The sequence below is a fragment of the Bidens hawaiensis genome, unplaced genomic scaffold, assembly GCF_021521415.1.
Source record: "Bidens hawaiensis isolate Kalapana, Puna unplaced genomic scaffold, B.hawaiensis_p1.1 tig00006667_1, whole genome shotgun sequence".
In the NCBI taxonomy this organism is placed as follows: domain Eukaryota; kingdom Viridiplantae; phylum Streptophyta; class Magnoliopsida; order Asterales; family Asteraceae; genus Bidens; species Bidens hawaiensis.
Genome location: NW_027491452.1, coordinates 1,210,633 through 1,232,701, shown reverse-complemented (window position 1 = coordinate 1,232,701; position 22,069 = coordinate 1,210,633). Strand labels below are relative to the sequence as shown.

Genomic DNA, 22,069 nt, shown 5'->3' with positions numbered 1-22,069 from the left:
ATAAAAACCATAACGATAAACAATCTCAAAGTCAAATCAAAACATCAAAGTAGGTTCATCATAAGCCTAAGTAGTTCATGCAATTTAGCCAGCATCTTAGGTTTAAACAAAACAAGCAAAAAAGAATTCATGGCGGTAAATAAACGAAAACGAAATAAACAAAAGATAAAACCCGTGTTCTTCGTCTTCAACTAATACGCGCACCACCGGATGATTCTTCAACTCCAAAGTCGCCAAAAGTAGCAATCCTAAGCTCGGGAACTCTCCAAATTCGGCTGGCAACTTTTGGTTTGATTAAGGGTTAGATTAGGGGTGTTTATATAGTGATTAAAGGCCAAAACCCAGAATTTTCTAGAAATTAGGTTGCTCGCGCTACGCTAACAAAATAACCCCACTTGGCCGCGCAGCGTGGGCAATTTGGCCGCGCTATGCTACCAAGGCCCTTTATTTGGCCGCGCAGCATGGCCAAATAACTTGGTCCCAGTCCGGTTCACTCCTTATCCGGTCCGGTTCGTTTTCTGATGGTCCAGTTCTCCGGTTTAGCTCGTTTTCGCTCATTTTTCGCCCTTTTTTCACCACAATTGAAACCTAGAACCTAAAATACAAAACCATGTTAGTTGTATACAATCTTGCAAGAAACCGAACAAACTAATAAAATAATAAATAAAATGGACACGGGATTTATATATATTAAACGTTATATCACCAATACGGGAGGCACAACAAAGACGACGCTTTAGAAGATCACTTAGAGGGAAACGGGTTTGGAGGGAAATTGTCTCATGTTCACCTAACCCGGTTAGTGGCCCAAGATATGTTGTCTCAAGATAAGAGGTATGATCCAAGGGATAAAGATTCAAGACGCAGCTGGATCAGAGGAAGAAGTGATGAACCGAAGGAAATGTGTAATGTTAATATAACCATTGTGTAATTTATATAACCCCTTCCCTCTATATAAAAGAAGGGGAAGACTATGTAAAATCAGAACACGAAAATATACCATAATACTCACAATTATATCCTTGATCACCATTCTCCTAGACACTGTTAGAAACATTACCACCCTATGGGAATAGGTTTCAACATTGGCGCCATCCGTGGGACCTCTTGATCATGGGTCTCATTCAAAACCGTGAAGAAGAATGACTAATCAAAACCAAGATGAATCTTCATTGTTATTCTCTACAAGTTCGGGAAGGAGCAACGTGGTCATCAAACCAGGAGAAACAAGCACGGCGCGACAAGATATGGGGAATCATCAGGGCACCAATGGTCCCGTATTGATTGAAGATGAAACTGAACGAGACGAGGCCGAGAAGAGCAATCCCGAAGATGAAGGAACGAAAAAGAAGGGTGGAAGGTCACTACCTAGTTCATAAGAGCTCACAAGGATACCTTAAAAGCCTTCCTGGAAGAGTAAGGGAAAAAAGAGAGACTGGAGACCCTTTGGGCTCGGATCTCGTTTGAAACACCAGGACCGGACAAGACTATAGATAAAGATCCTAACTCATTACTAGAGTCCTTAGTGGCCCTCCTTTCTGCAGCCAAGGGAAAGGAGAAGACTCCTTGATATAATGCTTAATATATATAAATCCATTGGATATTTTATATAATATTTTATTAGTTTTTGTTTGGTTTTTAATAGAATTTTTATATTACTAACATATTTGAATAATGTAGGTTTTGGAGGTTTATCGTGGTTAAAAGGGCTAAAAACGAACTACAACAAGCCAAACTGGTGAACCAGAGCATCAGAATTGAACCGGACCGCATCAGAAAACGAACCGGACCGGTCAGCCACACCTAGCCTGCGGCACCGCGCGACCGGGAAGCAAAATCTTGCCGCGCGGCCCTCTGGACACCCAGTTTTTCGAATTTTCTTCGTTTTTTATCAGTTTTAGGCCCAGGAAACATATATAAAAACCCTTAATCCTGAGCATACCATGCGAACCAGAGCCGAATTTGGAGTTTCCCGGAGCTTAGCATATCAATATTTGGCGGGTTTGAAGGTAAGGAATCAGCCGGCGAAGTGCTTATCATCCAAGGATGAAAACCACGGGTTTTAGCGCCTTTAATCTTCCGCTCTTATTTATTTTCGCCATGAATTCGTTTATCATTGTTTTGTTTTACTTTAAGATGCTATGCTACACTTTATAGACTGCCTAGGCTTATGATGAACCTACTATGACGTTGTGTTTTATTTGGGATTTATTTATCGTTATGGTTTTATGATTTAGTAAAAGGTTTAATCATATTGAATTGATGTGTATGGATACTTAGAATTGTTTAATTAATTGTCATTATTCCATAGTTGCTTTGATTATTGTTTGTCATTTTGTTGCTATTAGGTCAATTACTTTGTGTTCTTGATTATTTTATGATTGATTTGCAATAAGATCATAGGAATAATAATTATTAATTAAATGAACCTAAGTGTACTGCTAACCTAAATCTGTAAAGTGCTAGGTTATTGATATATCTTTATTATTTGATCTTACTAGATCTAGTTCTTCGTAAAGAGTCCGTCTAGGCTTGAATATTTAATTATTATCTATTGAATCAATTAAATATATTAAACTGCCTTTGATTTTCGCGCTGTAAGGTAGGATTTCGTATACAGGAACAAAGTTATAAATAATTAGGTGACCGTAAGAAAACTTGATTTTTAACACTGGTGTGCGTTAAATTTATTAGACACCCATAGGTGTCTCTTGAGAAAGGTCAGGGGTCCTGTTCGAGTTTTCTCTTAGGTGTCTATTTTACAATCCCAGTCCATAACTAAATATTTTCCCGGTTAATTAACAACTGAAATTTAGGGGATTCTAGCCTAGGTAGTTTTCTCATCATCATTTTATTTAGTCAAACTTGTGTTTTCGTTTAATTTACTTGTTTTTTTAAGTTAGTTTGTTGGGACTTATATTTTAGACCGACGCATAGAATTATTATTATTATGGGTGAAAAATAATTAATATTTTTGGTCTCAACCAAGGGTGGATGGCTTGAAGACCAAGACATGGTAGACTAGTATAAATAGATGTATTCGTTAATTGGTCTAGTACGAGTGTATTGTGTATTAGGTGAGATCTAGGGTTTTATCCCTAGGAGAGAGTCACCGCCTCCGGGATGAGCACTCCCGGAGGTGGCTGATCTTTCTTGTATGTATGTGTGTAAGTATGAGTGCTCTGTATGACAATCTTGTGACTAATGAAATCATACTGCCACTTCTTTATATTTGTGTTTTGATTACATATATTTGTTCATCTGTTTATTGTTCATTGTAATCGATTCAGGCTCTCTCTACCAATACCACTCATCTGTCCAAACACCTTCGAAGAGTGAATACGATTCGATCCTAGCTCAGATCCGAGCTCCACAGTTAATAACGACTATTATTCACGCTTCCGCACCGGGGCTTGGTTCTCACAATTGGTATCAGAGCAGGTTACCGAATTGGTCAGACTAGCCGCTGAATCTGATTCTTCTCGCTCTTGAATCCACCATAGACATTAAACCGATTAAGTTTGTTGAAAATTTTTTAGGGTTTTAAAATTATTTTATGATTTGGGTAAAATTTATGTGGATTGATGTTTGGGTTGATGACTCGTTCAAAGATTCAACATCAATTTCGTGTTTATTGGGTCATGTCGGTCCAGATCTGATGTAATAGTGTTTTTAGCTCATTTTGGGGCAAAACTGTTATTGAAGATGATTTTCAGATCTGTAACGGCTGTTAATAGATTGAAGATAGATGGTTGATATCGAGATGACTGGGATATTGATACAACGATTAATTTCAGATAAAGAAGCTTGGTTCTTGATCTGACAATTAGGGTTTTATATGCTTATAATTGTTTCTGATATGAGTGTGCTGCTTGAACGGTAAAGGGAATATTGAAGAACATTGCTGCTGGTACAATTTGATATGTAGAAGTCAAGAATGAACAGGTACTAGGAGCAATCTAATCATTGTTTGTAGCAGCAGATGGAAGATGCAAAGGGAATATTCAAGCAGGTTCTGTATTGGAAAATCATTGATTGATGATGCAGAAAAGAAGTCTGGATGTCTCGAGCATGATAAGAATGGTGTCGAGTATGTAAAATGACTAAGTGTTGCTTCGAGCACAGCTTATCTCGAGCATATCTTATATCGAGAACATCAAGTTTGGATTCGAGCATATGAACCCCGAGCACATCCTGGTTTATCTCAAAACAATCTATCTTTTGGTCCCGAGCACACTTTGTTTTACTCAAGCAAACCTTCTTCGAGCACACTTTTGCTCCTGCGCATGCTCATGAAAAGAAAAGAAAAATACAAGTGTTTTCGAGCACACTTTGTCTTCAAGCACACTTTTGCTTTTGAGAATGCTCAGGAAAAGAAGAAAAACACAAGAGTTTTCGAGCATGCTCTCGGGCATGCCCACGAGCATGCCCTCGAGCATGCTCGATGAAAGACAGAAAAACACAAGTATTTTCGAGCAAGGTCTCGAGCATGCTCGATGAAAGACAGAAAAACACTAAGTATTTTCGAGCAAGGTCTTGAGCATGCTCGAGTAAAAAAAAATTTTGAGTATGCTCGTGAAGGGATTTAAAGGACTTATGTGTGCTCGTGAACTGAAAATCCATGCTCATAAATGAATTACACGTTTTGTAAAAACTTTTGAAATTTTTGGTGTCGTTGACCGTTTGACCAAGCTGATATTTACGGAAGATATATACCAGGGGTATTTTGGTAAATTTTATCCAATCATCAACAAGCAAAAGAAAATCAAAGCCTTATCAATTTTTCACAACTTCGTCAAAGAGCTTTACAAGAACAAGTGTTGACCAAGCTTACGGATTTAATCACTTATGAGTGTCAACCAACATAATGTTTTGTGTATCTTTGTTTATTACAGAATCAACAATCTTGATAAGCATGGTCAAGGTTGTTTCACCTATACTTGATTTGAAGACACAATTTTCAAAGACAATTGCAACGAAATTGGAGGGGTAAAAATTCTTGAATTTCATTGCAAATTGCTTACTTCAAATCAAGTGAAAAGAGTCAAGTTAAGGAAAAGTTGATCAAGATCAATAAATAGGGTCCTAGGTTTCCATTTAGGGCACAGATAACGATGCACGCAATACGAGAAACATTCCAAAAAGAATATTCTATTTGTTTCCTCGTACAGCCACCGCCGCCCTCATACACGAAACCCTAGACATTCCTTTCACCATTGTATTAAATTATATATTAAATGCAGTGAATCTTTGTCTTTGATTGTGTTCTTATTGATTATTCATTATCGTTTCGTGTCCGATATATCACACCTTCGTTCCCACTTGCTAGATATCCTGATTCCGCCGGGATATTCAATAGGCCTTTGGGTTACAGAGTCATCGTGTTCTTGTCAGCCTTTTTCAAAGGTTTCACCCGACTCACGGTCCTGACATAGATTTTAAAAATAATTTTAAATTAGCATTTTAATTAAGAAACCACCCCTCAAATAAATATAAATTAATAAAGTCGTGTCTGTAGTTGAGTCTAATTAGCTAATAAACGTAGTTTAAAGAGTCTCGTTGGTTCGATATCCAGGCGTACTTAGCTTTATTAGAGTCGATCGCGTCACTTGTCGGTTAGTAATTTAGTCGAGTTTAGGAGAGTCTAGAGTATTACTTAGTGTTTAGATTAGCGTAATTTTAGTTAATTATTAGATTACTTTTAGCACATCAAGTTTTTGGCGCCGTTGCCGGGGACTCTTGGCGATTGCGTTATTAGCTTTGATTAGATTTATCTGCTACATTCGTGCTACTTGTTTTGTTTTGTTTTGTCTTTGAATCGTAGGAGTCTAATTAATTTTAGTTTAATTTTAAGTCTAGTTTATTTTATTTATTCTTAGTTTTATTTTAGTATTTAAATAGAGTCTATTGATTTGGTCTTGTGTGTTTTTTAGGTTTATGCCACATATTCGTTCGCAAGGACCACCTCCGTTAAAGTCAGAAGCTAGTTTGTCATCATCGATCACCATAGATTCTCCACCGAAGTCATCACCACACAGCTCAACACCATCGAGTCCCAAAACTATTCCTGATATTCAAATGGCCGACAACCGAACCGTTTACCAACAAGCCTTCGAGGGTTTTACCGGAGATCACTCACCCATCATCACCCCCATAATCAATAACCCTAATTCCTGGCAGATTCCATCTTACGTCATAGCCAATCTCATCCAGAGTAACCTATTCCATGGTCGTGACGATGAAGACGCACCAGCGCACATCAACTGTCTTACTCGGGTGCTTAGAACATTCAACTTACAAGGTGCTAATGAAGATGCCATTTTCCTCCACTTATTCCCGTTTTCACTTACGGGTCGTGCTTCCACTTGGCTCGATTCGCAACCTGCTGGAGCATTCACTACTTGGGAGGAGTTGCGTACCGCTTTCTTAAAGAAATACTTCCCGCCTGCCAAAGCATCTAGTCTCCAAAATCAGATTCATTCTTTCCACATGGAGCTGGATGAGCCGTACTATCAAGCTTGGGAGCGTTTTCAGAGTTTATTGGCCCGTTGTTCATAGCATGGTCTTACTCCTTGGGCTCTTGTTGAGAAGTTTTACAATGGGCTGACATATGAGACTCAGGCTCGTTTTGACACTGCTGCTGGAGGTAACTTAATGGATAAGAAAAATTTAGTTGAGTGTAATGAGTTATTTAAGAGTTTTGCCCAATCCGAGTTTGCTAAAAAGCCAATAACAGGAATTCAAATCCCGTCGCTAGTACACCCTCATCCGTTCGAGGTGTGCCCCAGGTTAATCTGGATGCTAGTGTGGCGGCTACTTTAGAGAGCCTAACCCGTGAGATGAGGGAACTTAAGGCTAAGGTAGATAAGTGTGAGTTGTATAGAGGAGGGCATGGGACTTTAGATTGTTTGATGATAAGTCAGGAGCAGGTAGAGTTCGTAGGAGGGCAGGTTAGGGTTCCTAAAACATTTAATGGAAATAAAAATTCAAATTCAAATTGAAACAATTATAAAAATAATAAATATAATTCGAATTTGCGTTCCTTCGGTGCACCCCCTGGTTTCCAATCAAATTCAAATCTTAACTGGGGGCAGGATCAGTCGTTTAGTAGGGATCAAAGTAGTCGAGGTGGGAGTAGTGGGCAGGACTTGGGTGGTAGTTCCAGTAGGTTAGTTGAGATGATTAAGCAGATACTGGTTAGAGATCAGGAAACTCATAAGAAAATTGCCGATCATGATTTGCTAATTAGGAATCACTAGTCCGCACTTTTAGATCTTCAGAGAACCATAGGTGATATAGCCCGACGTTTAGATGAGAGACCCCCAGGTCAGTTTTCGGGTTCCACTCAGTAAAATCCGGCAGCTCATTAAAATGCCATCTCCACTCGTAGTGGTAAGGTTTTAGGTCTGGAGATAGATTTTGAGGTAAAGGAGAGTGATGAGTTAGTGGATGAGGAGATAGTGATGGAGACTCCTGGGAGGGCGCAACCTGAGCTAGGCCCAGCAAGTACCGCACCAACAAGTGATCCCATAGTTAGAGGAAGTGAGGAAAAGAAACCGAGAGATGTTAGGCCTTCACCGCTTATAGATCATTCCCGCGTCCCATATCTAGCCCGTATTAAGAATCAGAAATTTAGTAGAGAGTACGGGAACTTCTTAGATATGTTTAGGCAGCTTAGGATTAACCATCCTTTTATCAAGGCCCTCCAGCATATGCCGAAATATGCCAAGTTTATGAAAGATCTTCTTAAACGAAAGGAAAGTCTGGAGGAGCTTTCGACCGTTCCACTGAATGAAGAGTGTTCTGGGGTAAAACTCAATAAGGTTCCGGAAAAGTTACCCGATCCCGGTATTTTCACTATTCCATGTTTGTTCGGTAGGGATACCTCATGCCAAGTGTTAGCAAACCTAGGAGCTAGCATAAACTTAATGCCATATTCTTTGTTTGAGAAGCTAGACCTAGGAGAGCTTACACCCACCCATATGTCATTATCTTTAGCTGACCGTTCAGTGAAGTATCCTAGGGGGATCATAGAAAACTTGCTCGTGAAAGTCGATAATTTGGTTTTCCCCGCAGATTTTGTGGTCTTAGATATGGAGGCCGATGAGAGAGTTCCTGTTATTTTAGGTCGTCCATTCTTGCGTATTGCTAGGGCACTCATTGATGTATTTGAAGGTAAGATCACTCTTAGAGCCGGTGATGATAGTGTCACTCATGTTGCTAAATCCATGAGACACTCGAGTGGTCAAGACGGTCTCATTGACCCATGTCATCCCGTTTATGCAATTGAGTCTTTTATTCCGGGCATGGATCCACGTCTTGTCCACCCCCATTCCGTCGGAGTTTATTTGGAGGATGAGAGAGAGGTCACGAGTTCTCGAGAGTTGATGGAGTTTGATGGAGAGAGTGGTGGTGGCCTGCAAAAGTTTGTTGAGTTTGGAAAAGTTGGAGATAACCGAAATAAGATTGGTGAGTGGTCGTATCGTGATGTAGTTTCTTGGAGGACCATGGAGTTATACCGAGGTGGAGGAAGCTCCACTCGGGCAGCCGAGTAGTTGACATAGGAGAGTGTCTTGAGAGAAAGCTCAAGTGTAGAGTTTGTATATTTTTCCTATATTTATTTCTGAGTCGTGTCGAGTCACTAACGTAGATTTTTGTATTTTTCTTTGTTTTTGTTTAAGTTTTGCAGGTTTTGAGCTAGAAGAATGACCCCCATGAAGTATAATGCAAAATTCAAGTGCGGGGATGGAGCAGCCGAACTGTATACTTTTTATTATTTGCTGCTATTTTTTCATGTTTTATATATTAGGTGGGTAAGTTGGTCTGGTGAAATACTTTGAATGTTTAAACTCTATCAAGTTGATAAGCTATGTTTTAGATATTGTTTGTTGAATGTTTGCCGCTTCCGTTCGTGTGTGAGAGAAAGGGATATTTGTTTGATGCACACGTTTGGAGTTGGAGGGCAGCTTTGGATGAAGACTTTGGCATCATATCGTCATGCGCATATTACTAGCTAAGTCTTTTCCATTGTTTATCTTGCTTGTTTATTTTTATTTTTGTTTTTCTTTTTAGGTTATTAGGTTTTTGTATTTCGAGTTTATTTTTATTTTTCGTCCTTATTATTGCATTGAGGACAATGCTAAATTTAAGTGTGGGGATAGGAAATTTGAGTCATAGTTAAATTTTAATCAGATTTAAAAAAATTGAAAAAAAAAGTTTTGAAAAACGTCCCTTGATTTTGTCTCTTTTTGCATTTAAATGGGAGATGAGGATACTTATTGGAAATCAGTTTTTCAAACTACTAATAATATGAGATAGTATTAAAGAAGGCATACTAAGCTTGCGATGTGTCGGTAGGCCCAACTAGTCTTGAAAGGTTTTCCATTGCATATTCTTATCAAACCTAATTAAATCTTAGATTTATGGGTTCTCATCCTAGGGGGGCAGTGAAGCTGAAATTCGATAAGGTATAGGGAGTAACACCATAAGCTGATTACCCTAAGGTGGTGAGAATTGAATGCACTTTAAAATTAGCACGCCACTCCGTTTTATGAAAATAAATAAAGAGTGGTGGCACCCCACAAATGTCCAATTTTATACGAGTTGTAGTCTTTAGTTATATATTTTTAGGTTAAAGATGCCTAAGTGCACATTGAAAAAAATAATAAATAAATTAGCATTCCAAACATTGATCTGAAAAGAAAACGTGAGAAAAGTTATGTAATGAAAAATGCCAAAGAAGCATTCTCAAAAACAGAAAAAGAGGCCAAAGTGCACATACTAGACCAGACTGAGAGTTTACGTGTTACTAAGGGGATGGCGACTTTGAGGATAGAATATTGGTGCTCAAAAGTTTCTAGTCAATAAATATTTTCTTAGGGCATATATAGAACAAAGTCCAATAATATTTAGGGCATGCTCGTACGACCTCACTTGACCTATCCCATTAATTCCATCTAAGTGCATTTTCTTCTTACTATTAAAGGGTTCTTATCTTACGGTGATATGTTGAACCAGTTTGCTTCAACTCGATTATTTTTAATTGTGTTTACCATGCTTGAGATGGGGTAGGTGGATCTTAACTCTAAAGGTGTGAGACCCATAGGTTTTTGATATCACATGAACTAAAATGCTTATTGTGCATGGGGGCTTGATAAGCTTGTGGCTAGGTTTAAGTGGACAACAATATAGGCAATAGCGGATTTTACGTTTATCTGAGCTTTAAGATAATCTAATATGTTTTTAAGATCGTATTTCTCCGATTCTGATCCCATTGCAATTAGAGTTTTTCAGGGAAGAAAAAAAGATAAGTGTGGGATATTTGATATATATATATATATATATATATATATATATATATATAAAAATCCCTTGTATATTTTATATAATATTTTATTAGTATATTTTTGGTTTTTATTAGAATTTGTATATTACTAATATATTTGAATAATGTAGGTTCCGGAGGTTTATCGTGGTTAAAAAGGACGAAAAACGAGCTAAAACAAGCCAAATCGGTGAACCATAGCATCAGAATTGAACCATACCGCATCAGAATTGAGCCGGACCGCATCAGAATTGAACCGGACCGCATCAGAAAATGAACCGGACCGGTCAGCCACCCCTAGCCCGCGGCGCCGCGCGACAGGGAGGCAAAATCCTGCCGCGCGACGCTCTGGGAAACCAGTTTCTCGAATTTTCTTCGTTTTTTATCAGTTTTGGGCCCAGGAAACCTATATAAACACCCCTTAACTTAATCCTGAGCATACCCTGCGAACCAGAGCCGAATTTGGAGTTTCCCGGAGCTTAAGATTGCAATATTTGGCGGGTTTGAAGGAAAGGAATCAACCGGCGAAGTGCTTATCATCCAAGGACGAAGACCACGGGTTTTATCGCCTTTAATCTTCCGTTCTTATTTATTTTTGTCATGATTTCGTTTATCATTGTTTTGTTTTACTTTAAGATGCTAGGCTAAACATTATAGACTGCCTAGGCTTATGATGAACCTACTTTGACATTGTGTTTTGATTTGGGATTTATTTATCGTTATGGTTTTATGATTTAGTAAAACGTTTAATCATATTGAATGATGCATATGGATACTTAGGATTGTTTGATTAATTGTTATTATTCCATAGTTGCATTGATTATTGTTTGTCATTATGATAGGTTGCTATTAGGTCAATTACTTTGTGTTCTTGATTATTTTATGATTGATTTGCAATAAGATCATAGGAATCTAAGTTTACTCCTAACCTAAATCTGTAAAGTGCTAGGTTACTGATATATCTTTATTATTTGATCTTGCTAGATTTGGTTCTTCGTAAGGAGTCCGTCTAGGTTTTGGATATTTAATTATTGTCTATTGAATCAATTAAATATATTGAACTGCCTTTGATTTTCGCGCTGTAAGGTAGGATTTCGTATAAAGGAACTAAGTCATAAATAATTAGGTGACCATAAGGAAACTTGATTTTTAATACTATTATGCGTTAAAACTTATTAGAAACCCACAGGTGTTTCTTGAGAAAGGTCAGGGGTCCTGTTCGGGTTTTCTTTTAGGTGTCTATTTTACAATCCCAGTCCATAAGTAAATATTTTCCCGGTTAATTAACAACTGAAATTTAGGGGATTCTAGCCTAGGTAGTTTTCTCATCATCCTCTTATTTAGTCAAACTTGTGTTTTCGTTTAATTTACTTGTTTTCTTAAATTAGTTTTTAATAATAATTTTAAATTAGCATTTTAATTAAGAAACCCCCCCCCTCAAATAAATATAAATTAATAAAGTCGTGTCTGTAGATGAGTCTAATTAGCTAATAAACGTAGTTTAAAGAATCTCGTGGGTTTTATATCCGGACTTACTTAGCTTTACTAGAGTCGATCGGTTCACTTGCCGGTTAGTAGTTTAGTCGAGTTTTAGAGAGTCTACAGTATTACTTAGTGTCAAGATTAGCGTACTTTTAGTTAATAATTATTAGATTAGTTTTAGCACATCACTCCTGGGGATCTTTTAGAAGCTCCCTACTAGCCCAAAGACGCATCTGATGTTTCCAAGTTTACCAAACGTATAGCTGAAGCACCGTTACCCGTAAAGTTGTGGTACCCGTCCATGGTAGATAAATACGACGGTACGCAAGACCCAGAGGATCACTTACACGATTTTAGAGGAGTAGGACTCGTAAGTGGTTGTTCCATGCATGTATGGTACTTTATGTTCCCTCAGACGCTGACAGGGGGAGCTAGGGTTTGGTTTAACAGTCTGGAGCCAGGAAGCATCGATGATTACGAAGAGCTGTGAGAGAAGTTCCTCTGGAACTTTAGTCAACAAAGAAAGGCTATGAAGACCCCTAACGAGATCTTGCACATTCGAAGAAGGGATGATGAGAATGAGGAACAGTTTATGGAAAGGTATGTAGCCGAAAGTATGAACATCAAAGGGGTCCAAGAGGTGATGAAATAAGTTGGTTAATTAACGGGGTGAGGTTCTCCCAGCTCACAGAGAAACTGGGAGAAGACTTCCCTACCACGTTTGAACTGCTCATGGACCGAGCCAGAGCTTTCGTCAGGGGGAAAGATACGGGTTCTACACTAAGAGAGTGGGAAGGAAAAAAGGGAGTCTTTAAGGCAGGAAATGGAGGGAAACATGTTGGGGGAGAGGGGTGACCACTCAAGGGAGTTCTTCCTTGGAGGGAGCAAGGTTTGCTCCCTACAGACCTTCACATCCCCCATCGCCTATCCACTCCTATTACCCTCTGTGCTTTCCCACGTATTCCCAGCAAGAGACCCCCCGACATAGACCTCTTGGGCGAAAGGCAGGTTCTGGGGCCTGGAGATGTAATGGTAGCGGAGAAAACTAATTATACCCCAAGACCCGCTGGCCCTTCAAAGCAACCTTAAAAACCTAACCCCTAAGGATACTGCAATTATCACAAGATTAGGGGCATGCCATCGAAAACTGTGTACAGCTAAAGAGGCTATGGGAAGCTGCATTGAAAGCGGGGCAATTACCATTACCCTCCAATGAGTCCTTCTTGAAAGTCAAAGAGGAAGACGAAGATAAACATTTTGTATACATGATCAAGGGGCGTTAGGATGGCAGGGAAGACAGGGGCAGAGCATATAAAGTGGGAAAAATAGAGACGTTCCCATCAAATCCCTCATGGATGAACGTACCATTATCATTTTCGGGGCTAAGAAATGTAGATGCTAGGGAGATGCCTCTGAACATATAGGCTAGTGTAGCCAGGCATCGTATAGTGCGAGTACACGTTGACAGGGGAAGTGGCGTGGAAGTTATGTATGAGCATTGTTTTGGTAGGCTCCAAAAGGAAGTCAGGAGCCGATAGGAAGAAGATCTGTGCCCATTGATAGGTTTCTCAAGGGAGGTTGTGAAACCTTTGGGCTCTTTGACCCTCCCTTTCAGCCTTTGAGACGGGGGAAATATTAGGACGGTGAGTCTACGATTATCAGTAGTGAGAGCTCCATCTAAATACAACATCATATTCAGACGCCCTAGGATGAGAGCCCTCAGGGCAATAGCCTCTACCGCACACGGCTGCATAAAGTTCCCCACCCCAAGGGGAGTGGCTGCAATACGTTCTTCAACCAAGATCGTTGCAAGTGTGGGGCAGGGAGTGAACCGAATAAGAAACAAGAGGGAATAAAAGAGTGGGTCCTAAATGGGGAACATTTGGAGCAAACAGTAAAGATAGGGGCCCAACTGTTTGACAAGGGGAACGCAGGATTGAAGGAGCTGTTGTTAAGGAACACCGATGTCTTCGCATGGAGGCATGAAGACATGATGGGAATACCACGAGACCAGGTATAGCATAGCCTCAAGGAGTTCCATTGGATGGAACCCGTCAAACAAAAGAAGAGAAGCCTGGGTCCTGAAAAAAGCTAAGCTGTTTTAGAGGAAACCTGGAAGTTGTTACAGGCGGGAATAGTGCGGGAGGTGAATATCATCAATGGATATCGAACCTGGTGATTATAGCCAAGTCGGATCACAGTTGGCGAATGCGTATCGACTTTAAACATTTCAATAAGGCATGTCCCAAAGCCGCCTACCCCCTAGCAAAAGTAGAAAAGAAGATCGAGTCTTTAGCCCAGTTTCCTCTAAGATGTTTTTTAGACGCATACAAAGGATATCATCAGGTACTGATGAATCCTAAAGATGAAGAAAAGACAGCGTTTTACAATAATGAGGGAACCTATTGCTACATGAAAATGCCTTTTAGGCTAAAAAATGCAGGGGCGACGAACGAACGGTTCATGGATGAGCTTTTGGAGGAACAAAGGGAAAGGAATGTTGAAATCTATGTCGATGACTTGGTCGTCAAGAGCAAAAATGAAGAGGGGATGTTGAATGATATTAGAGAAATGTCCCATACCCTAAGAAGAGCCAACATGAAACTGAATCTCGGGAAGTGCTCTTTTAGGGTCGAAGAAGGAAAAAAATTTTGGGGGTATTAGTGACGAGAGAAGGAATCAAGGCCAACCCAGAGAAAGTGGAGGCACTGGTCCAAATGAAACCCCCGAAGAACCTCAAGGAAGTACAAAGGTTGAATGGAAGATTGGTGGCTCGCAATAGGTTTCTTTCCAAGATAGCCGAAAGAACCCTCCCGTTCATGGTTGTTTTGAGCAGAAGCAACAAGAAAATTAAGTATTGTTGGGATAGTGAAGCAAAAAAGGCTTTCCAGGATCTGAAGGCCCATCTATGTGAGCTCCCCACAATAGGAACCTCTAAACATGGACAGGTACTTGTCCTATACCTCTCCCACATGTCTAAAACCATCAATTATGTGCTGATGGTTAAAAGAGGGGAGGCACAGATACCTATCTATTTCATCAGTCGTACGCTAAAGGGGCAAGAAGAAAGGTACCTGGCAGTGGAGAAATTGGTTTTGGCACTCATTTATACTGCCAGAAAACTACGACGATATATCCAAGCACATGTCATACTTGTCCTTACCAATCTGCCTCTACAACATATACTGTCAAAACCAGAGATATCAGGGAGACTGACCAAATGGACGATTAAGCTGGGGGATCACACCATTGACTACAAACCTTGGGCTTCCTTTAAGGGGAAGGTGATGGCTGATTTTTTAACAGAAACAGAAACAGAAGAATATGAGGAAGAAGGGAAAAAAGAAAAGACAACGACCACCAAGGCAGATGAAACACAAGAGACCACCCCGAAAGGAGCTCTGTGGAACCTATATACTGACGGGGCCTCTAATGAAGAAGGAAGTGGGGCATGACTTATCCTAGTTAGTCCTAAACACATTGAGTTAACCTATGCAGTATGATTGGACTTCCCCAACCCCAACAATGAGGCTGAATATGAAGCATTGCTAGCTGGCTTCTGGATGGTAGAATGGGTAAAAGCTAAAAAGGTTAAGGCTCACGTTGATTCTTTATTGGTAGCTAATCAAGTCAGGGGGAGTTATGAGGCTAAGAACCCTAACATGATGGAGTACATGAGAAAGGCGCAGGAGCTATTGAAAATTTTGAGTGTTCAGAAGTGACACACATCCCCAGGAGCTCTAACAAAAAAAGCCGATGCTTTAAGAAAACTGGCCGCAGTAGCTTTTGATCACTTGGCCAAGGAGGTAAAAGTGGAAGTCCTTTAACACCCGTCAATAGCAGAAGTCACGGTAGCCTGCATAGAAGTATCAGAAGACAACTGGATGAATCCTCTACAGAGATACCTTCAGGAGGGGATAATCCCAGACAACAGGAAACAAGAAAATTGAAGGTTTGGGCCTTACAATACAAAGCGATTAAAGAGGCCCTTTACAGAAGATCTTATTTAGGACCTTCCCTCAAGTGTATCGGCCTAAAGGAAGCCGAATATATAATCCGAGAGATACAGGAAAAAATATGCAGGATGCATATGGGGGCAAAGATGGTAGCAGCCCCAGCCACGAGAGCCGGATATTATTGGTCGGCTATGTTTCTGAGTGCCGTAAAAGAGATACAAAAGTGTGATCACTGCCAAGTGCACACCCTAGTGGGAAGAAAGCTCAAGTCAAATTTGGTGCCGGAAAGTTCTTCATGGCCTTTCCCGGAAGGGGCAGGAAAGGCCAGGTTCCTGGTAATGGCAATTGATTATTTCACTAAATGGGCGGAGGCCAAGCCACTAACAACCATAACGAGGCAACAGATAAAGAGGTTTGTGTGGGAATATATCATCTGCCGATTTGGGCTGCCACACTCCATTGTTAGTGATAATGGGTAGCAGTTTGCCAATAATCCTTTCTGTGACTAGTGTGATCAATTGAAAATAAAGCAAGTGTTTACTTCGGTGGCCCATCCTAAGACCAACGGCCAAGTAGAACGGGCTAACCAAAGCATAGTGGAAGAAATCAAAGGAAGGCTGGGAAGTCCGAAAGGATCGTGGGTGGAGGAAGTGCCCCATATTTTGTGGGCACACAGGACCATGCCAAATACTAACGATGGAGAAACACCTTTTACTTTAGCGTACAAGACAGAGGCAATGATACCAGTGGAGATCGGATATCCCACAAACCGAACTCTTGGGGGGAGAGAATGAAGAGGATTTACGTTTAAATCTAATTCTGGATAAAGAAAGGAGGGAAGAGGTGGCAAGGAAGGAAGTGGAATACAAGAAAAAAGTGGAAAGGTACTACCATGCCAGAGTTCGGGAAGTTAAGTTCAAGAAGGGAGATTTGGTTTTAAAAGAAAACGAGGCAAGTCAAAAAGCTAGGGCCCAAGTGGGAAGGACCTTATCAGGTCACATGGGATGGGAGGAAAGGGGGCCTACAGATTGGCCGACCTTTCAAGAAAAGAAGTGCCAAGAACATGGTACTCAATGCAACTCAGGAAGTATTATGCATGAGTTAGAGTGAAGGACACCCATTTTGAAACCAATCACATGGGCTAGACGAATAAGGAACCTCTAGGGAGGGAAATCATGGCAGAAAGACGTAACCTTTTTTGTAAAATTTTAATGTAAACATTATTCAAATGGAAATGCATGATAAAGTTTTTGTGCGCAAAGGTACGATAAAGATGTTAAGAAACGCTAGTAGCACTTATCTTCCCAAAAGAAAGTAAGATAGATATGCAATAGCGAGGGACGAGTCCGCCTCGTAAAAACAAGATCAAAAAAAAATGAGTCCAACACACGAGTCCGCCTTGCAAAAACTTATTTAAACCCCTTTTCATCGCAAAGGACAGAAGGAAGGCCTCGCCGAAAGGCTCAATGGTTAACCAAACAACATCTATAACGCCATAAAAAGCTATTCGCAACTACTAAAGATATTACCATGCATTCATAAGGAAACATTCAAAGGAATCATGGCTAGATACAAGTCACAACCCACATTAGGGTAAAAAGCATAATAAGTTCAAATTGTTCAAACCACAAACGACAAAGTAGCAAAATAAATAACCAAACCATGAATAAAATACATTAGGGGAGATCCACAATGGAAGAGAGGGCCTAGATTTCTTCAACGTACACTTCGGGGTTGGAAGATATCTACACTAAGATAGGCGGCACATGACCAGAGAAAGCCAGAAAAGCTTCCTGAGCTTCAGCTTCAATAGAGGCTGAAAAAGAGGGAACCTCCGGCAAGGAGGTCCCCTGAGAGCAGTGCTCGTAGCCAGCCCAGAGCCCGTGTTGAAACCCGGATGCAAAGATCGCCCCATTCAAGGCATCCCTAACTTCCAAAGTCTTCCTACACCCCAACGCTCTCTCATACACTTGGCGAAAACATGTGGAAACAATCCACCCTTTCTCTTCTTTAAGCTTGGCCATAGCCCCCTAAAAAATGGTACACTCACTCTTCAACCAATCAACTTCCTGGGAAAGTTCGCTCACCATCTGTTCTTCTTGCTCTTTGACTTCCTTCATCCGCTTCACAAGAGACTCGTGTTCAGCCCGCTCATGATCCAAGGAAGTTTCTAATTTATGGATCCTTATAAGGGAGGGAGTCCCATCAAGTTGGAGAAAGCAAAGTAATCAATCAAGGGAAAAAGAGAGAGAGAGAGAGAGAGAGAGAGAGAGAGAGAAAACTAACCTTAGAAATGTTTGCTTAAGCCTCCAAGAGGGAAGAACGAACAGTGTCAAGCTCCGAAACCTTCTCACGAGAAACAACAAGTTCAGCAGTCAAATCAGACACTTGCTTCCTAGAAGACTCCAAAGCAGCCTCCAGCACAGGCACCTCCAGACTTTTCTCCTCAGCCAACATAATCCTTTTCCTCATCTCAAGGATCCTCTTGCTATGACCTTCAAGTGATTTCTTCAAGCCAGCGATCTTAGTTTAACCCACATCGAAAAGGAGGTTAGTATCCAAAAGGCTTGAAGAATGGAGGCACACAAAACCAAAGTTCTGGAAAGATAGGTACCAAACTCACCAACAAGACCATCTGGTTCCAAAGACTGCACATGGGCATAATCAACTGGTGGCACAAATTGAGTCAAGAACTCATGAACAAAACAGGGAGTGTTAACGGAAGAGCAACAGTCAGCATCCATTTAGGATCAATGATATCACTGGGAAAGGGATCACCCGAGGAAGAAGCAGAAGAGGTCTCTGGAGTCACAGGCTTTTTGCCTTTGGGATCAGCTCTAGTAGCAATAGAATCAACAGGATCATGAGCAGATTCAGAAACGGGAAAGGTAAAGTCAGCATTCACATCGACAATTTCAGGTGCAGGGGTAGAAGATAGACCTTGAGTAGTATACGATCCCAAGTACAAGTGTTTAGAGTTCCTTAACCGACCTTTCAAAGAGGAATCAAACAGCTTGGAAGTCAAATTCGTACGCTTGGAAGTTTCTTGAACAACAGCAGCTAAGAATCCAGGAGCATTGGAATTCGGGAAACAGTTTCAGGAGGAGTTACAGCCTCCAAAGAAACATCAGCAGAAACAGGGAGCGTGACAAACTTGGCGCTTTTCATTGGACGCTTCCAAAAAATTTCCATTAGATCCATTTCTAAAAGAAAGAAAGCACAGTTAAGAAAAAGGGAGGTGGGGGGGAAGCAAAGCTAACCTAAAAATAATAGGAAAAGAAACAACAGAGTCACCCACCTCGATCCCCCTCAAGCATAGCCGGACGTGTCAAAGGGTCGGGCCATATTTGACTGAGCCCTGCCAAATACAGTAATGGCTCAGGGTAAGTCATGGCTTCCGTTTTGTTCTGAACAAACATATCGTAAAGCCTGTCCTGATTCATGGTGATGGTTGAGACCATGATCAAAGGAGGTAGAAACAAAGAAAAAGCTATCTTTCCATTCTCTAGGGTAGAAACCGATGGGAATCTTATAAACGCAGGAAGGGTATTTATCGCCCGAATGGCATTCAAAGGTGAACCAATCACCATCAGCTTTTAGCCGACAGAAACGGCGAAACAAAGGAACCGTTGCAAAGCCACGTAATGACCGGCAAGCAATCTCAAAATGTGTAACACGCAAGAAACTCAAATAGTGAACTTGAGAAAAACATACGCGATGGTGTTTTAAATGGGCCAATTGAAATCCAGTCAAAGGATAACTGATATTCGAAAACTCAAGTTTTTTGCATATAAGGCTATGAAACCAGGGTGACTGACCGTCACGGTAAGGTAGGGGAAAGAAAAAGAGGAATATGATACCTTGAACAAAGGGAAGCCATTTAACAGAGGCCATAGAGGAAGTAATTTTTGGCATACCATCAAGGCTCATTGTGAAACAAAAAAGGATAATAACAAACCTGTGAGAAAGGAGAGAGTGGTGGTTTCGTTGGAATAACCAAGCGCCGGAGTAGGAAGGAAGTAATAATGGGAGAGAAGTAAAGGTGAAATGACAAAGACAGAAAGGAAATGATGGCATTATGGGGAATTGGGGAAAAACCATCATTTCAAAATAGGGAAGAGACAAAAAACAAGTGAGCCGAAACACTGGGCCAAGAACATTGGGCTATAGAAATAAAAGAGCACAAGCTTCAAAAATATGGAAAAGGAAAATGCAAGCCAGGGAGCGGAAGAATAGCTAACAGGCCAAAGGCTAAGGCCTAAAAAAGCAACAAATGAATACTGGAGCAACACTGGTGATTGAGTCTATTACCCTCATCATAAATAACGATGATAATAGACTAAGGGGACTTGAAGAGCCTACCCATGAGATGGGCCTCATAGGTAGGCTTTGACCCAACAAAGCAATGAAAGCCCAATACGGAAGGCCCAACAAAGAAGACGTTCTAGAAGATCACTTGGAGGGAAATGGATTTGGAGGGAAATGGTCACATGTTCACCTGACCCGGTTAGTGGCCCACGATATGTTGTCTCAAGATAAGAGGCATGATCCAAGGGATAAAGATCCAAGAGGCAGCTGGATCAGAGGAAGAAAGGATGAACCGAAGGAAATGTGTAATGTTAAATTGTTAATATAACCATTGTATAATTTATATAACCACTTCCTTCTATATAAGAGAATGGGAAGACCATGTAAAAGAAGAACACGAACATATACCATAATACTCACAATTGTATCCCCGATCACCACTCTCCTAGATACTGTTAGAAACATTACCCCCATCCCTCCCCCCCTGGGTGGGAATAGGCTTCAACATGCTGTATTTGTTTGATAATAGGTCAAATGTAGTCCTGTAAAAGAAGTAAAAATTCTGGAAGTTTGCTTATTTAATAAACGAACAAAGTTTTTTGTTCATTTAGTTAAACGAACGTGCATGGACACATGACTCCCACGATCATTTATGTTTGTGAATGTTCTTCTATGTCCTTTCGTTGAGGTTCGTTCAATTAGATTTGTTCATTTACATTCGTTTGTGTTCGTGAACGCTCTTTATGTTCGTTTTGAGATTCGTACATTTATGTTCGTTTATATTTTTTCATTTATGTCCGTGAACGTTCTTTTCAGTTTGTTCGTTGAGGTTTGTTCATTTATGTTTGCTCATTTACATTCGTTTTATATTCGTTCATTTATCTTTGTTAGTTTACGTTTGTTTTAGTTCGTTCTGTTACGTACGCTTATATATTCATTCAAATTAACGTTTTAGGCAAGACAGATTGAAGTCCACGTTTACTTTTAACTGGTGTTCGCTCAGTTACGTTTGAATTTTTTCAGTTATGTTCGTTCGTTGATGTTTATAAACCTTTTGTTGATACCGTTAACAAGCAAATATAAATAAAAATGTTCGTTTTCTAAATGAACGAACACAAACAAGAAAACCATGCTCGTTTAATCGCCCGTGTTGGATCATTTCTTTGGTTAAAGTGAAATGAACAAACACGACCATGCTTCGTTTGTGTCTTGTTCGGTTCGTTATAGGCCTAGTGATGTGCTGAAAGCGGTCTATAAAAACCTAACCTAACTTAGACAATCTAGTTTTAATTTATAAATCTAGACTCTCCTAATGCCAAACCACTAGACAGGCAAGTGTACCTATCGACTATAGTAAAGCCTAATTAAGTCCGGATGTCGAACCCATAGGACACTAGCGACACCTAAACTAGACTCTGACTAAGAACTTAAATATATTGATTTAATTGATTTTTGTGTTTTTTAATATTAACTATAAACTAAAAAATACTTAAACTAAAATTGACACAGAACAAATCGGGGTGAAACTATATAGGTGAAACAACTACCTAGGCAAAGAATCCTACAAGTAAACTCGTAAACTCTCGAAATTGGATTTATGATTGGTAACCGAATTCTAAAAATATGACACTTAAGGAATAACTAAAGTATGCTAGATCACCTCCCAGTCTCACCAAAAATACCTAAGAACCCTAAATATCATGTAAAGCTTAACGGTTTAATGGTTTGGATAACCTCCGGGTCTCACCTTACCTTACTATGCTAAGGTACCCAAAGATTAAATCACCTCCCGGTCTCTCTAATCACAATATACCCTAAGCGCGTAAAGGGTTATCTTATAAAATTTGGTTATAATTCTGATTTGTAAGAATCTAAAGAAGTCTAGGGTAACTCACTCCCGTGCAATCACTACCCAAACCCACAAAAGACCAAAACAAACCACACTTAATTACCTCCCGGTCTCTCAAGTGACAAAATATAAGGTATCTCTAAACTCTCA

General features: G+C 40.2%; 1 non-coding gene across 1 annotated transcript; it reads right to left on the bottom strand.

The window, feature by feature from the left end:
- Window positions 1–6,459: 6,459 nt before the first annotated feature.
- On the bottom strand, window positions 6,460–6,566 carry LOC143633308 (small nucleolar RNA R71). The gene has a single exon (XR_013153655.1). It is a non-coding gene; the product is annotated as a small nucleolar RNA R71 (small nucleolar RNA).
- Window positions 6,567–22,069: the final 15,503 nt, after the last annotated feature.